Below are 16,599 nucleotides of genomic sequence, written 5' to 3'. Positions count from 1 at the left end.
GAACTGAAGTGGGGAAAAGAGGTATGGTGATTGGGCTCCCTTAATGACCTTTGACAGTTAACTTGACAACTAGTCACTGAATATACTTGATTCCAAAACCACACAGCCTGTCTGATTTGAAATGTCACTGGATTAGCTGAAAATGAACCAGCCGTCTTGGTCTTGGGCTACCAAACCTAGGAGTCAAGACTTCACTGAACTGAGATAATATGATGATTGTACTAGCCATTAGGGTTTTCAAGTAGTTACCAGTCTAGAAAAGGTTTTTTTTTATTATATTTTAAGTTTTAGGGTACATATGCACAACGTGCAGGTTTGTTACATATGTGTACATGTGCCATGTTGGTGTGCTGCACCCATTAACTCGTCATTTAACACTAGGTATATCTCCTAATGCTATCCCCTCCCCCTCCCCCACCCTACAACAGGCCCCAGTGTGTGATGTTCCCCCTCCTGGGTCCATGTGTTCTCATTGTTCAATTCCCACCTATGAGTGAGAACATGCAGTGTTTGGTTTTTTGTCCTTGTGATAATTTGCTCAGAATGATGGTTTCCAGCTTCATCCATGTCCCTACAAAGGACATGAACTCATCATTTTTTATGGCTGCATAGTATTCCATGGTGTATATGTGCCACATTTTCTTAATCCAGTCTATCATTGTTGGACATTTGGGTTGGTTCCAAGTCTTCGCTATTGTGAATAGTGCCACAATAAACATACGTGTGCATGTGTCTTTGTAGCAGCATGATTTATAATCCTTTGGGTATATACCCGGTAATGGGATGGCTGGGTCAAATGGTATTTCTAGTTCTAGATCCCCAAGGAATTGCCACACTGACTTCCACAATGGTTGAACTAGTTTACAGTCCCACCAACAGTGTAAAAGTGTTCCTATTTCTCCACATCCTCTCCAGCACGTGTTGTTTCCTGACTTTTTAATGATCGCCATTCTAACTGGTGTGAGATGGTATCTCATTGTGGTTTTGATTTGCATTTCTCTGATGGCCAGTGATGATGAGCATTTTTTCATGTGTCTTTTGGCTGCATAAAGGTCTTCTTTTGAGAAGTGTCTGTTAATATCCTTCGCCCACTTTTTGATGGGGTTGTTTGTTTTTTTCTTGTAAATTTGTTTGAGTTCATTGTAGATTCTGGTTATTAGCCATTTGTCAGATGAGTAGATTGCAAAAATTTTCTCCCATTTTGTAGGTTGCCTGTTCACTCTGATGGTAGTTTCTTTTGCTGTGCAGAAGCTCTTTAGTTTAATTAGATTCCATTTGTCAATTTTGGCTTTTGTTGCCACTGCTTTTGGTGTTTCGGACATGAAGTCCTTGCCCATGCCTATGTCCTGAATGGTAATGCCTAGGTTTTCTTCTAGGGTTTTTATGGTTTTAGGTCTAACATGTAAGTCTTTAATCCATCTTGAATTAATTTTTGTATAAGATGTAAGGAAGGGATCCAGTTTCAGCTTTCTACATATGGCTAGCCAGTTTTCCTGGTACCATTTATTAAATAGGGAATCCTTTCCCCATTTCTTGTTTTTGTCAGGTTTGTCAAAGATCAGATAGTTGTAGATATGTGGCATTATTTCTGAGGGCTCTGTTCTGTTCTACTGGTCTATATCTCTGTTTTGGTACCAGTACCATGCTGTTTTGGTTACTGTAGCCTTGTAGTATAGTTTAAAGTCAGGTAGCATGATGCCTCCAGCTTTGTTCTTTTGGCTTAGGATTGACTTGGCGATGCGGGCTCTTTTTTGATTCCATATGAACTTTAAAGTAGTTTTTTCCAATTCTGTGAAGAAAGTCATTGGTAGCTTGATGGGGATGGCACTGAATCTGTAAATTACCTTGGGCAGTATGGCCATTTTCACGATATTGATTCTTCCTACCCATGAGCATGGAATGTTCTTCCGTTTGTTTGTATCCTCTTTTATTTCATTGAGCAGTGGTTTGTAGTTCTCCTTAAAGAGGTCCTTCACGTCCCTTGTAAGTTGGATTCCTAGGTATTTTATTCTCTTTGAAGCAATTGTGAATGGGAGTTCACTCATGATTTGGCTCTCTGTTTGTCTGTTGTTGGTGTATAAGAATGCTTGTAATTTTTGTACATTGATTTTGTATCCTGAGACTTTGCTGAAGTTGCTTATCAGCTTAAGGAGATTTTGGGCTGAGATGATGGGGTTTTCTAGATATACAATCATGTCATCTGCAAACAGGGACAATTTGACTTCCTCTTTTCCTAATTGAATACCCTTTATTTCCTTCTCCTGCCTAATTGCCCTGGCCAGAACTTCCAACACTATGTTGAATAGGAGTGGTGAGAGAGGGCATCCCTGTCTTGTACCATTTTTCAAAGGGAATGCTTCCAGTTTTTGCCCACTCAGTATGGTATTGGCTGTGGGTTTGTCATAGATAGCTCTTATTATTTTGAGATACGTCCATCAATACCTAATTTATTGAGAGTTTTTAGCATGAAGGGCTGTTAAATTTTGTCAAAGGCCTTTTCTGCATCTATTGAGATAATCATGTGGTTTTTGTCTTTGGTTCTGTTTATATGCTGTATTATGTTTATTGATTTGCATATGTTGAACCAGCCTTGCATCCCAGGGATGAAGCCCACTTGATCATGGTGGATAAGCTTTTTGATGTGCTGCTGGATTCGGTTTGCCAGTATTTTATTGAGGATTTTTGCATCGATGTTCATCAGGGATATTGGTCTAAAATTCTCTTTTTTTGTTGAGTCTCTGCCCGCCTTTGGTATCAGGATGATGCTGGTCTCATAAAATGAGTTAGGGAGGATTCCCTCTTTTTCTATTGATTGGAATAGTTTCAGAAGGAATGGTACCAGCTCCTCCTTGTACCTCTGGTAGAATTTGGCTGTGAATACATCTGGTCCTGGACTTTTTTTGATTGATAAGCTATTAATTATTGCCTCAATTTCAGAGCCTGTTATTGGTCTATTCAGAGATTCAACTTCTTCCTGGTTTAGTCTTGGGAGGGTGTATGTATCGAGGAATTTATCCATTTCTTCTAGATTTTCTAGTTTATTTGCGTAGAGGTGTTTATAGTATTCTCTGATGGTAGTTTGTATTTCTGTGGGATTGGTGGTGATATCCCCTTTATCATTTTTTATTGCATCTATTTGATTCTTCTCTCTTTTCTTCTTATTAGTCTTGCTAGCAGTCTAGCAATTTTGTTGATCCTTTCAAAAAACCAGCTCCTGGATTCATTAATTTTTTTTTTTTTTTTATTTTTTTATTTTTTTATTTTTTTATTGATCATTCTTGGGTGTTTCTCACAGAGGGGGATTTGGCAGGGTCATAGGACAATAGTGGAGGGAAGGTCAGCAGATAAACAAGTGAACAAAGTTCTCTGGTTTTCCTAGGCAGAGGACCCTGCGGCCTTCCGCAGTGTTTGTGTCCCTGGGTACTTGAGATTAGGGAGTGGTGATGACTCTTAACGACCATGCTGCCTTCAAGCATCTGTTTAACAAAGCACATCTTGCACCGCCCTTAATCCATTCAACCCTGAGTGGATACAGCACATGTTTCAGAGAGCACAGGGTTGGGGGTAAGGTCACAGATCAACAGGATCCCAAGGCAGAAGAATTTCTCTTAGTACAGAACAAAATGAAAAGTCTCCCATGTCTACCTCTCTCTACACAGACACGGCAACCATCCGATTTCTCAATCTTTTCCCCACCTTTCCCCCCTTTCCATTCCACAAAACCGCCATTGTCATCATGGCCCGTTCTCAATGAGCTGTTGGGTACACCTCCCAGACGGGGTGGTGGCCGGGCAGAGGGGCTCCTCACTTCCCAGTAGGGGCGGCCGGGCAGAGGCGCCCCTCACCTCCCGGACGGGGCGGCTGGCCGGGCAGGGGGCTGACCCCCCCACCTCCCTCCTGGACGGGGCTGCTGGCCGGGCAGAGGGGCTCCTCACTTCCCAGTAGGGGCGGCCGGGCAGAGGCGCCCCTCACCTCCCGGATGGGGCGGCTGGCCAGGCGGGGGGCTGACCCCCCCACCTCCCTCCCGGACGGGGCGGCTGCCCGGGCGGGGGGCTGACCCCCCACCTCCCTCCCGGACGGGGCAGCTGGCCGGGTGGGGGGCTGACCCCTCATCTCCCTCCCGGACGGGGCGGCTGGCCGGGCAGGGGGGCTCCTCATTTCCCAGTAGGGGCGGCCGGGCAGAGGCGCCCCTCACCTCCCGGACAGGGCGGCTGGCCGGACGGGGGGCTGATCCCCCCACCTCCCTCCCGGACGGGGCGGCTGGCCGACCCCCTCACCTCCCTCCCGGACGGGGCGGCTGGCTGGGCAGAGGGGCTCCTCACTTCCCAGTAGGGGCGGCCGGGCAGATGCACCCCTCACCTCCCGGACGGGGCGGCTGGCCAGGCGGGGTGCTAACCCCCCCACCTCCCTCCCGGATGGGGCGGCTGGCCAGGCGGGGGGCTGACCCCCCCACCTCCCTCCCGGACGGAGCGGCTGGCCGGGCAGAGGGGCTCCTCACTTCCCAGTAGGGGCGGCCTGGCAGAGGCGCCCCTCACCTCCCGGACAGGGCAGCTGGCCGGGCGGGGGGCTGATCCCCCCACCTCCCTCTGGGACGGGGCGGCTGGCCGGGCAGAGGAGCTCCTCACTTCCCAGTAGGGGCGGCCGGGCAGAGGCGCCCCTCACCGATTCATTAATTTTTTGAAGGGTTTTTTGTGTCTCTATTTCCTTCAGTTCTGCTCTGATCTTAGTTATTTCTTGCCTTCTGCTAGCTTTTGAATGTGTTTGCTCTTGCTTCTCTAGTTCTTTTAATTGTGATGTTAGGGTGTCAATTTTAGATCTTTCCTGCTTTCTCTTGTGGGCATTTAGTGCTATAAATTTCCCTCTACACACTGCTTTGAGTGTGTCCCAGAGATTCTGGTATGTTGTGTCTTTGTTCTCGTTGGTTTCAAAGAACATCTTTATTTCTGCCTTCACTTCGTTATGTACCCAGTAGTCATTCAGGAGCAGGTTGTTCAGTTTCCATGTAGTTGAGCGGTTTTGAGTGAGTTTCTTAATCCTGAGTTCTAGTTTGATTGCACTGTGGTCTGAGAGACAGTTTGTTATAATTTCTGTTCTTTTACATTTGCTGAGGAGTGCTTTACTTCCAACTATGTGGTCAATTTTGGAATAGGTGTGGTGTGGTGCTGAAAAGAATGTATGTTCTGTTGATTTGGGGTGGAGAGTTCTGTAGACGTCTATTAGGTCCGCTTGGTGCAGAGCTGAGTTCAATTCCTGGATATCTTGTTGACTTTCTGTCTCGTTGATCTGTCTAAGGTTGACAGTAGGGTGTTAAAGTCTCCTATTATTATTGTGTGGGAGTCTAAGTCTCTTTGTAGGTCTCTAAGGACTTGCTTTATGAATCTGGATGCCCCTGTATGGGGTGCATATATATTTAGGATAGTTAGTTCTTCTTGTTGAATTGATCCCTTTACCATTATGTAATGGCCTTCTTTGTCTCTTTGATCTTTGTTGGTTAAAGTCTGTTTTATCAGAGACTAGGATTGCAACCCCTGACTTTTTTTGTTTTCCATTTGCTTGGTAGATCTTCCTCCATCCCTTTATTTTCAGCCTATGTGTGTCTGTGCACGTGAGATGGGTTTCCTAAATACAGCACACTGATGGGTCTTGACTCTTTATCGAATTTGCCAGTCTGTGTCTTTTAATTGGAGCATTTAGCCCATTTACACTTAGGGTTAATATTGTTATGTGTGAATCTGATCCTGTCATTATGATGTTAGCTGATTATTTTGCTCATTAGTTGATGCAGTTTCTTCCTAGCATCAATGGTCTTTACAATTTGGCATGTTTTTGCAGTGGCTGGTACTGGTTGTTCCTTTCAATGTTTAGTGCTTCCTTCAGGAGCTCTTTTAGGGCAGGCCTGGTGGTGACAAACTCTCCAGCATTTGCTTGTCTGTAAAGTATTTTATTTCTCCTTCACTTATGAAGCTTAGTTTGGCTGGATATGAAATTCTGGGTTGAAAATTATTTTCTTTAAGAATTTTTAACATTCTTTAATTTTTTAAATTTTAACATTCTTTAAGAATGTTGAATATTGGCCCCCACTCTCTTCTGGCTTGTAGAGTTTCTGCAAAGAGAGCCACTGTTAGTCTGATGGGCTTCCCTTTGTGGGTAACCCAACCTTTCTCTCTGGCTGCCCTTAACATTTTTTCCTTCATTTCAACCTTGGTGAATCTGACAATTATGTGTCTTGGGGTTGCTCTTCTAGAGGAGTATCTTTATGGCATTCTCTGTATTTCCTGAGTTTGAATGTTGGCCTGCCTTGCTAGGTTGGGGAAGACCTCTTGGACAATATCCTGAAGAGTGTTTTCTAGCTTGGTTCCATTCTCCCCGTCACTTTCAGGTACACCAATCAGACGTAGATTTGGTCTTTTCACATAGTCCCATATTTCTTGGAGGCTTTGTTCATTTCTTTTTACTCTTTTTTCTCTAAACTTCTCTTCTCACTTCATTTCATTCATTTGATCTTCCATCGCTGATACCATTTCTTCCAGTTGATCGAATCAGCTACTGAAGCTTGTGCATTCATCACGTAGTTCTCGTGCCATGGTTTTCAGCTCCATCAGGTCCTTTAAGGACTTCTCTGCATTGGTTATTCTAGTTGCCATTCATCTAATCTTTTTTCAAGGTTTTTAACTTCTTTGCCATGGGTTCGAACTTCCTCCTTTAGCTCGGAGTAGTTTGATCATCTGAAGCCTTCTTCTCTCCACTCGTCAAAGTCATTCTCCATCCAGCTTTGTTCCATTGCTGGTGAGGAGCTGCATTCCTTTGGAGGAGGAGAGGTGCTCTGATTTTTAGAATTTTCAGTTTTTCTGCTGTTTTTTCCCCATCTTTGTGGTTTTATCTACCTTTGGTCTTTGATGATGGTGACGTACAGATGGGGTTTTGGTGTGGATGTCCTTTCTGTTTGTTAGTTTTCCTTCTAACAGTTAAGACCCTCAGCTGCAGGTCTGTTGGAGTTTGCTGGAGGTCCACTCCAGACCCTGTTTGCCTGGGTATCAGCAGTGGAGGCTGCAGAACAGCAGATATTGGTGAACAGCAAATGTTGCTGCCTGATTGTTCCTCTGGAAGTTTTGTCTCAGAGGAGTACCCGGCCGTATGAGGTGTCAGTCTGCTGGGTGCCTCCCAGTTAGGCTACTCAGGGGTCAGGGACCCACTTGAGGAGGCAGTCTGTCCATTCTCAGATCTCAAGCTGCGTGCTGGGAGAACCACTACTCTCTTCAAAGCTGTCAGACAGGGACATTTAAGTCTGCAGAGGTTTCTGCTGCCTTTTGTTTGGCTATGCCCTGCCCCCAGAGGTGGAGTCTACAGAGGCAGGCAGGCCTCCCTGAGCTGTGGTGGGCTCCACCCAGTTCAAGCTTCCCAGCTGCTTTATTTACCTACTCAAGCCTCGGCAATGGCGGGCAACCCTCCCCCAGCCTCACTGCCTCCTTGCAGTTTGATCTCAGACTGCTGTGCTAGCAATGAGCAAGGCTCCGCGGGTGTAGGACCCTCTGAGCCATGCCCAGGATATAATCTCCTGGTGTGCCGTTTGTGAAGACTGTTGGAAAAGTGCAGTATTAGGGTGGGAGTGACCCTATTTTCCAGGTGCCATCTGTCACCCCTTTCCTTGGCTAGGAAAGGGAATTCCCTGACCCCTTGTGCTTCCTGGGTGAGGCGATGCCTCACCCTGCTTCGGCTCACACTTCGTGCGCTGCACCCACTGTCCTGCACCCACTGTCCAACAATCCCCAGTGAGATGAACCCGGTACCTCAGTTGGAAATGCAGAAATCATTCATCTTCTGTGTCGCTCATGCTGGGAGCTGTAGACTGGAGCTCTTCCTATTTGGCCATCTTGGCTCCTGTGCCGAAAAGGTCATATTTTGAACCTTCAAGTCCTTAAAACCATAATCTAAAAAGGCTAACATAGAATTTGCATTGCCCATCTCTAGAAGTATAATTTGGTAGAGGGGACAGTTGGACTACCAGGAATAATGCTGATTTTTCAGAGCTGTTCTTGGTCTACAGTGGAGACCCCCCAAGATTACTTTTACTTAGTGTCAACCCCCTTAACTAAACCCTTGCTCCTTCCATACCTGTTATCCTTTCCTTAATGACTGAGCCTCAGGCCGTGATGCAGAATAGACTAATGTGGGTAGGGGAACAAGATTATGGGGGAGCAGATCCCTGTCTTTCCTAATCTGCCATTGCATATTGCCACTTCCACTGCAAACTCTGGGATTTCAACATTAAACATCGGGCTGGCTTCATAATTAAAGGCTCTGCCACATTTATCAAGTGCGAAATTGTGAAGGATAGGGTAGGATGTGTTTCAGAGGAGGCTGGAGAGCCAAGCATCCTCAGCTCCTCTGGCTCTTCCCATATATCCTCACCCAATTGCCACAGTCTCACTCTTTGCGAATCAGAGCAACACTGACCATAAAACAGACTGTATTTGGGTATTTGCAGTATTTGATTAAGCTGCAGTTTTTACAATGCATGTGATGAATTTCTAATTTGGGCATTAGCAATCATACAGGTTGTAGGTTTGCATGACAGCTATATACTTTCTTATCTACTTCTAGCTGTACTCCCTGCCTCTTTCTTTTCTTTTCTTTTTTTCTTTTTTTTATTTGAGATGGATTTTCATTCTCCAAGCTGAGATCGTGCAATGGTACAATCTCAGCTCACTGCAGCCTCTGCCTCTTGGGTTCAAGTGATTCTCCTGCCTCAGCCTCCTGAGTAGCTGGGATTACAGGCACATACCACCATGCCCAGCTAATTTTGTATTTTTAGTAGAGACAGGGTTTTACTATGTTGGCCAGGCTGGTCTCGAACTCCTGACCTTGGGTGATCTGCCTGCTTTGGCCTCCCAAAGTGCTGGAATTACAGGAGTGAGCCACCCAACCCGGCCCCCTCCCTGCCTTTTAAATGTACTTCACTTAAGCCTGTAAAAAGTAAACTAACTCAGTTCGATCCTTAAGTTTTTTTATTCTTTTGAAATTGTTCAGTGGTGGGTTCTGGTGGATTAGGTTATTCAGATTAAACTTCCCAGTGAAAAGAATGAAAAATTCTAGATTGCATATTTAAATTTATCAATTACATTATAGAGTTGATAAGATACTATGGAACAACGAGGCCAAAATTGGAAGGAATATAGACAGGCAAAGAAAACAAGCGGAATTTTCTCTGAGGGAATTTTGTGAGACAAAGTAACAAACATTTCTAACCTTGAAAATTCAGATTTTTACTTGTTTGCCTCATGGGATGGGGAAGTGGGAGGGGACAGAAATAAAAGACCAAAGATGCTTAAGGTGGAGAATTTAATGAAGAGTTACTTCACCACAATAACCTTGAACCTCAATGAGCTACATCCTTTAATCAGTGAGCCAGAATTATGATAGACCTTCTGAAGATCTGGATCCCAGGATCATATCTCCTGGGTATTCTAAGGAACCTCATAACTTACCTTTGCTTAAGGTGGTCCTGGAGTGTCCTCAAGTGCCTGATAAAAACAAACATAAATCCTGCTAGAAGAAATTTGATTCATCCCTAGATTTAAATTATTTTTCTGCTAGAAGAAATTTGATTCATCCCTAGATTTAAATTATTTTTCTGCTAGAAGAACTTTGATTCATCCCTAGATTTAAATTATTTTTCTTTTCTTTCTTCTTTCTTTCCTTTTCTTTCTTTCTTTCCTTTTCTTTCTTTCTTTCTCTTTCTTTCTTTCTTCTTTCTTTCTTTCTCTCTCTTTCTTCTTTCTTTCTCTTTCTTTCTTTCTTCTTTCCTTCCTTCTTTCTTTCTTTCTTTCTCTCTTTTTCTTTCTTTCTTCCTTTCTTTCTACCTTTCTTTTTTTTCAGGGTGTCCCTCTGTTGCCCAGGCTGGAGTGCAGTGCTGTGGTCTTGGCTCACTGCAACCTCCACCTTCCTGGGTTCAAGAGATCCTGCCACTCCAGCCTCCTGAGGAAGAGCTGGGACTACAGGTGCATGTCACCATGCCCAGCTTATTTATTTATTTTTTTGTAGAGACAGGGTTTCACCATGTTGTCCAGGCTGGTCTCAAACTACTGGGCTCAAAGGATCCACCAGGCCCACAGGGAAATAAATAAAAGCACCAGAGTGAGATTAGGCAGAAAAACATAAATGAGTATTGGAATAAACAGTCACATACAAAACTATTCTTATTATGTTTAAATAGATAAAAGATGATTAAAAATATTTGAATAAAACAAGAAAATATAAAAAGTGACCTAAAGCTTTTGAAAAAAGAATGAAATGGAACTTTTAGAAATAACTAATAAAATAGCTGAGACTCAAAACTCAATGAACAACTTTAATAGTAAGTTTGATACAATTGAAAAAAGAGTTAGTGAACTGGAAGACAGGTCAAAATGAAGCTTGGAAAGACAAAAACTATAAAAAGCACAAAAGAGAGAGTATGAACCTAAGACTCAAGTAAAAAGGTCTGATATATGTTAATCCTATTCCCAGAAAGAGAGAAATAAGTGGTGTATTAGGGTTCTCCAGAGGGACAGAACTAATAGGATATATGTACATATGAAGGGGAGTTTATTAAGGAGTATTGACTCACATGATCACAAGGTGAAGTCCCATGATAAGCCATCTGCAAGCTGAGGGAGAAAGAAGCCAGCAGTGGCTCAGCCTGAGTCCAAAAGCCTCAAAAACAGGGAAGCCGACAGTGCAGCCTTCAGTCTGTGGCCAAAGGCCCGAGAACCCCCACCAAACCACTGGTGTAAGTCCAAGAGTCCAAAGGCTGAAGAACTTGGTGTCTGATGTCCAAGGGAAGAAGGAACAGGAGGAAACATCCAGCATAGGAGAAAGATGAAAGCGGGAAGACTCAGGAAACCAGCTTATCCCACCCACCTTCTGCCTGCTTTGTTCTAGCCAGTTGGCAGCCCATTGGATGGTGCCCACCCGCATTGAGGGTGGGTCTTCCTCTCCCAGTCCACTGACTCAAATGTCAATCTCCTCTGGCAACACCCTCATAGACACGCCCAGGAACAATACTTACCAGCTATTTAGGCATCCTTCAATCCAATCAAGTTGACGCCTAATATTAACCATCACAAATGGGTAGAGATATTATTTGAAGAGCAAATGGCTAAGAATGTTCATAAGTATAAAGACACCAAACAACAGATTTAAGGAGCTCAAAAAAGAAAACCCAAGCAAGATAAATAAAAAGAAATATATTACCTAGGTACATAATAATGACATAGTAGAAAACAAACAAACAAACAAAACTAAGAGAAACCTTAGAAGTAGCCAGATAAAAAAAGACTGCTCAGTAGTGACACTGGAAGCCAGAGCCTTTGGAATTATTTCTTCCAGAAATAATTATAAAATGCTGAAAAAATAATAACTGCCAGAATTCTAGCCCAGTGAAAATATCTTTCAAGCCCAGGCTGGAGTACAGTGGTGCGATCTCAACTCATTGCAACCTCCACCTCCCAGGCTTAAGCAATCTTACCACCTCAGTCTGGCTAATTTTTGTATTTTTTGTAGAGATGGGGTTTTGCCATGTTGCCCAGGCTGGTCTTGAGCTCCTGGGATCAAGTGATTCACCCCCTTGGCCTTCCAAAGTGCTGGGATTACAGGCATGAGCCACTGCACCCAGCCAGTTCAATGTATTTTTAAATTACCCTTGGTACAGTGTATTGAAACCAGGTTTAAATTATTTTTTTTTTAAGATTTCCCTTGGGATTTTCTCTTTGACCCATGAATTATTTAGGAATATGTTGTTTAATTTTCAGTGTTTGAAGGCTCTCTTGTTATGTTTCTGTTATTGATTTTTAGTTTAATTCCGTTGTGGTCAGAGAACACATTCTGTATGACTGCAATTCTTTTATATTTGTTGAGATTTGTTTTATGGCTCATGGTATGGCTTATCTTCATATACGTTCTGTGGGCACTTAAAAAATGTGTATTTTTTTTTTTTTGAGATGGAGTCTCACTCTGTTGCCCAGGCTGGAGTGCAGTGGCACAATCTCAGCTCACTGCAACCTCCACCTCCAAGGTTCAAGTGATTCTCCCATCTCAGCCTCCTGAGTAGCTGGGACTACAGGTGCATGCCACCATGCCTGGCTAATTTTTTGTATTTTAGTAGAGGTCAGTTTCACCATATTGATCTGGCTGGTCTCAAACTCCTGACCTCAGGCAATCTGCCCGCCTCAGCCTCCCAAAGTGCTGGGATTACAGGCGTGAGCCATCACACCTGGCCTGAAAAAAATGTGTACTATTTTCTTCTTGAGTGGAGCATTCTGTGAATGTCACAGTTGACCCTTTTGGTGATGTGGAGTTCTATATTTGTACTCATTTTCTGTCTAGTTGTCCTATCAATTGCTGAGAGAAGAGTGTTGAAGTATGTAACTATAATTATGGATCTGTCCTTTCCTTTCAGTTTTATCAGTTTTTGCAGTTCTGTTGTTTTGTGCATACATATTTAGGATTGCTTTGTGTTCTTAGTAGATTGGCCCTTTTATCACTATGTAATTTCCCTCTCTGTCTCTGATTATTTCTTTGCTCTGAAGTCTACTTTATCTATGTTGGTATAGCCACTCTTTTTTTTCTTTCCTTCTTTTTTAAGGAGATGGGGTCCCATTCTGTTGCTTAGGCTGGAGTGCAGTGATGCAATCATGGCTCCTTGCAGCCTCAAACTCCTGGGCTCAAGATCCTCCCATCTCAGCCTCTCCTGTAGCTAGGACTACAGGTGTACACTACCATACCTGGCTTTGTGTGTGTGTGTGTGTGTGTGTGTGTGTGTGTGTGTAGACAAGGTCTCACTATGTTACCCAGGCTGGTCTCGAACTCCTGACCTCCAGAGATCCTCCCACTTTGGCCTCCCAAACCACTAGTATTACAGGTGTGAGCCACCATGCCTGGCCTCCTGTTTTCTTCTAGTTAATGTTTGTATTATACATCTTTCTCTATCCTTTTACTTTCAACCAACTTTATTATCATAGTTGAAGTGGGTTTCTTGTAGGTGGCATATAGTTAGGTCATTTAAAAAATCCACTCTGCCAATCTGTGTCTTTTAATTTGTCTATTTAGACTATTCACATTTAATGTAATTGTTGATATGGTAGGCCTTAAGTCTGACATTTTATGTTTTGCTTCCTGTTTATTCTTTTTTTCAATTCTTTGTTTTCTTTATCCTGTCTTCTTGTGAGTTACCTGAACATTTTTTAAGCATTCCATTTTGATTTATCTATAATGTTTTTGAGTGTTATCTCTGCATGTAGCATTTTTAGTGGTTGCTCCAAGTATTACATTATATATATATATAACATCACAATTTATTGCTGTTGACATTTTATCACTTTGAGTGAAGTAGAGAAACTGTTGACTAAAGAAAAAAAATCAAGCCTTTAAAGTTAGTTTTATTCAGAAATCTTACTGAGGACTGTAGAATGAGGACTACAGCCTGAGGGGAGTTGTTCAGAGAGATTCTGTTAGGCTGGTCTGAAAGTGTTTTAGCTCAGAGTGTGCTCTGATCTACACTACAGAAGAGTGTGCTTCTGATCCCCTACAGAAAGTAGGGTATTCAGTACATGTAAAATCACATCAAAGTTTGGGGGCAAGAGTACATCTGGTTATAGATTACCAAAGTACATCTGGTTATAGATTATAGATGCATAATCACTAACCCTGTCAGATGTTATCTTATGTGTAGGAAAAGGCAAGGACTAAAGTCATTGATATGGTTTGGCTCTCTCCCCACTGAAATCTCATCTTGAATTGTAGTTCCCATATTCCCCATATGTTGTGGGAGGGACCCAGTGGGGGGTAATTGAATCATGGGGGCAGTTACCCCCATGCTGTTATTATGATAGTGAGTGAGTGCTCACGAGATCTGATGGTTTAATAAGGGGCTTTTCCCACTTTGTTTGGCACTTCTCCTTCCTGCTGCCCTGTGAAGAATGTGCCTGTCTTCCCCTTTGCCTTCTGCCATGATTGTAAGTATCCTAAGGCCTTCCCAGCCACAGGGAACTGTGAGTCAATTAAACCTCTTTTCTTTTATAAATTACCCAGTCTTGGGTATTTCTTCATAGCAGTGTGAAAACAGACTACTGCAGTCATTTGTCTTTTAAGGAATGTAGTCACTCAGGCAAGAGACATGAGGGGCCATGTGCTCTATCCCGTCTTGTTTTCAAAGCATCTCTCTGGAGAGCTGCACTTGTCATAGAGTCGGGGCTTTGTGAAATTATGCAGGCAAGCAGAAATGGGCAAATGTGGCTTCTTATGTTTGTTACTTTGTCTCACAAAATCTTACCTAAATTTCCTTTCCTTTACACTCCTTCTTTTATAATATAATCGTCCTAAATCTTTCCTCTATATACACTTAAGACCATATCAGCAGTGTTTATAATTTTTGCTTCTATTGTCAAACATAACTTGGAAAGCTCAAGAGGAAAAGAAAAATCTATCTACCAATATCTTTACTATTTTCATTTTTCTTTCTTCCTTCCTGATGTCCCAAGAGCCCTTCTTTTGTCATTTCCTTTCTGCTTAGAGAATTTTCTTTAGCCATTCTTTTAGAATAGGTCTTCAGGTAACAAATTCTCTTAGTTTTCTCTCTTCTGAGAATATCTTAACTTCTTCTATATTACCAAAGAATGTTCTTGCTGGATAAAGGACTCTTGGTTATACAATTCTTTTCTTTCAGAACTTCAAAAATGTTCCACTTCTTTCTGGCCCCCATAGTTTCTGATGATAAACCTACTGTCATTTAAATTGTTTTTTCCCTACAGCTAAGGTGTCATTTCCCTCATGCGCTTTCAAGATTTCTTCTTTGTCTTTGGTTTTCTGAAGTTTGACTATGATGTGTGTTAGGGTGGATTTCCTTGGGGTTCTCTATTTGGGGTTCACTTAGTTTCTTAAAGCTGTAGGTTTATGTTCTTTACCCAAATCAGGAAGTCTTTAGCCATGATTTGTGTAGGTTTTTTTTTCAGTTCTACCTATTTCTCCTATTCTTCTGTAACTTCAATGACACTAGATCTTTTGCTATCCTTCCACAGGTCTCCAAAGCTTTATTATTTCAGTCTGTTTATCACTGTTCAGACTGGTGATTTCTTTTATTCTATCTTTCTCTTTATTGATTCTTCCTCTGTTTATTCTTCCGTTGAGCCCATCTATTGATTTTTTTATTTTATTAATATTTTCAGTTCTAAAATTTCCATTTGGTTCTTTTTTACATCTTCTATTTCTTCGTTGAAATTTTCTATTTTTTGGCTGGACATGGTGGCTCACGCCTGTAATACCAGGACTTTGGGAGGCTGAGGTGGGCAGATCACTTGAGGTCAGGATCAAGGCCAGCCTGGCCAACATGGTGAAACCCCACCTCTACTAAAACAAAAATTAGCTGGGTGTGATGGCACATGCCTGTAGTCCCAGCTACTTGGCAGGCTGAGGCAGGAGAATTGCTTGGACTCGAAAGGCAGAGGTTGCCATGAGTCAAGATTGCACCACTGCACTCCGGTCTGGGTGACAGAGTGAGACTCTGCCTCAAAAAAAAAAATTCTATTTTTTAATTTGTTTCCAGTGCCTTTGTTATTGCTCATTGAGGCATTTTTATAATGACTGCCTTAAAATCTTTGTCAGATAATTCTCTGACACAATGGTGAAGGGGCTGTAGGGGAGCTTAAAGTACCTAATATCAGCCTGGAACTGGTGGAAGTTTAGGCTCCCCATTTGGCTTTTGCTGGTGGAGGTGGAAGTTGAGCCACAGTTTTCTCTGTGGTATTTGGCAAGTATACAAAAGTTGTTTCCCAAAAGTTTCCTGTCTCGCTAATTGCCCCTGTTCTGGCCTTTTGGGGTTAAACAGACTACCCTTTCATTGGCTTTTTTTTGTTTGTTTGAACCTGTTGACATTTCCAGGTTGCTAGCTTCTTCAGCTCTAAGTCTGAGATTTATGAAGCAAAAGGAAAATTCCTGGAACCCAGTACCATGCTGTTCTTTGTGTCCCAAGGTCCTAAGCCATTCTGCCTTCTTCTTTCCCCCTTTCATAGTCTTCTTTTGTTTGATTTATACATAATATTCAGGATTTTAGGTTGTACTTAGCAGGAGGAATAGAGAAAAGTACATCTACTCCATCTTCATGAAAGCAGAAGTCTACATTGCTTAATTTTATCTTTTCTGTTTTTAAAGTTTTTTTTGAAGTTCATCACTATGAACATCTCTTCTGGATCAATTACTGACAAATTTTTAAAAACTCTGAACACTTCCAGAAAGAAAAAGCAGATCATCTACAAAGAAATAAGATTCAGATTGATACCAGATTTCCTAATAGGAGCACTGGATACAAAAACACATAGAAGCAATAATTTTAAAGTACTGAAGAAAAATAACTTTAATTTACAGTTTTATATCCAGCTAAATGTTCATTAATAATATAATGGCTAAATAGATTGTATATTCACACCATTTTATAATGTATACTATACATTATAAAACAAACTCAACAATATTATAAACACAATACTGAAAAAAAAACCAGACACAGAAGGGTAAATACCATATGTAGAAGTCACTGTTGGTAATCCGTGTATCTGCCAAGAATATTAG

Source organism: Gorilla gorilla, chromosome 9, assembly GCF_029281585.2.
Source record: "Gorilla gorilla gorilla isolate KB3781 chromosome 9, NHGRI_mGorGor1-v2.1_pri, whole genome shotgun sequence".
In the NCBI taxonomy this organism is placed as follows: domain Eukaryota; kingdom Metazoa; phylum Chordata; class Mammalia; order Primates; family Hominidae; genus Gorilla; species Gorilla gorilla.
The sequence above is the reverse complement of the archived record's forward strand: the minus strand, read 5'-3'. Positions refer to the sequence as shown.